We start from the raw sequence: 1,772 nt of genomic DNA, 5'->3' as shown, positions 1-1,772 counted from the left end.
TCTCTCTCTCTCTCTCTCTCTCTCTCTCTCTCTCTCTCTCTCTCTCTCTCCCTCCTCTCCCCTCCCCTCCTCTCTCTCTCACTCTCTCTCTCCCCTCCTCCCCTCCTCTCTCTCTCACTCTCCTCCTCCCCCTCCTCTCCCCCTCTCCCCTCCCCCTCTCCTCTCCCCCCTCCTCTCTCTCTCTCACCTATTGCCGTCCATATCTTCCGCACGCTGACTCTCGTTAGGTGACCCCTCGTCATCACAAAGTCTGCCAGCGTGCCAGCAAGGTTCTGCGCGATGTACGCCGATATGTAGGGCAAGGCGGACAGCAACCCGTTCTAGACGACCCGACAAAAAAGAAAAGATAAACGATTTACACGCGATGCATTGACAGCAGCAGAGCAGCAGCAGTAGTAGTAGTATAAGCAGCAACAGCAGCAGCAGCAGCAGCAGTAGTAGTATTAGTAGTAGTAGTAGTAGTAGTAGCAGCTCAGCAGCAGCAGCAGCAGTAGTAGAGCAGTAGCATCAGCAGCTGCAGTAGTAGTGGCAGCAGCAGCAGCAGTAGTAGAGCAGTAGCATCAGCAGCTGCAGTAGTAGTAGCAGCAGCAGCCGCAGTAGTAGTAGCAACACTAGTAGTAGTAGTAGCTAGCAGCAGCAGCTCAGCCAGCAGCCAGCAACAGCGCAGTTAGTATCAACAAAAACAGCAGCAGCAGCAGGAGGAGCAGTAGCAGCAGCAGGTAGCAGCCAGCAGTAGCACGCAGCAGCGACATCAGCCACCAGCAGCAGCCAGCGGCGGCGGCGACAGCAGCAGCAGCCGGAGCAGTAGCAGCAGCATCATCAGCAGCAGCAGCAGCAGCGACAGCAGCAGCAGCAGCGGCAATGTTGTTGCAAGACCCGTCGTGTGGTTCGTTACACGTGCGTGCGTGCATGTGCGTTCGGGCATGTCGGTGTCATGAGGGGAATAACAAACGTTCGAACAATCGGGGACAGGCTTTGCATGCGCCCTCGCGTTAGCGAATACCAGTCTGTGCTCGTGTACGTATGTCGATCGCCCTGGGGTGCACTGTGAGTGTCTGGGACGTCACTAACAGCTATTATAGATCGTCTACACACGATGAGACGACGTCAATTGACGCGTCACTTGAGTTATTCGATATGGGACTCACCGGGTCAATGACTAATAGTTTTTCTGGCAATATATTATCCGGGATTCGAGACCAGGATAGCAAGAAGTGTGTCATGGAATGTATTATTCTCGTCTGTAGAGCCTCCATGATGTCATATAGTCATTAATGATGTATGATGTCATAGTTATTAATGATGTATGATGTCATAGCTATTAATGATGTATGTCATAGTTATTAATGATGTATGATGTCATAGTTATTAATGATGTATGATGTCATAGCTATTACTGATGTATGATGTCATAGTTATTAATGATGTATGATGTCATAGTTATTAATGATGTATGATGTCATAGTTATTAATGATGTATGATGTTATAGCTATTAATGATGTATGATGTTATAGTTATTAATGATGTATGATGTCATAGCTATTAATGATGTATGATGTCATAGTTATTAATGATGTATGATGTCATGGTTATTAATGATGTATGATGTCATGGTTATTAATGATGTATGATGTCACAGCTATTAATGATCCTGATTACAGCATGCCCCAGCAGGAGATATTTCAAGATATATATACATATATATAGTAAATACATAATATAGTATATATAATATATAGTATACATATATATAGTACAAATATTATATATA

Source organism: Priapulus caudatus, unplaced genomic scaffold, assembly GCF_000485595.1.
Source record: "Priapulus caudatus unplaced genomic scaffold, Priapulus_caudatus-5.0.1 Scaffold803, whole genome shotgun sequence".
NCBI lineage: Eukaryota > Metazoa > Priapulida > Priapulimorpha > Priapulimorphida > Priapulidae > Priapulus > Priapulus caudatus.
Note: the sequence above shows the minus strand (reverse complement) of the source record.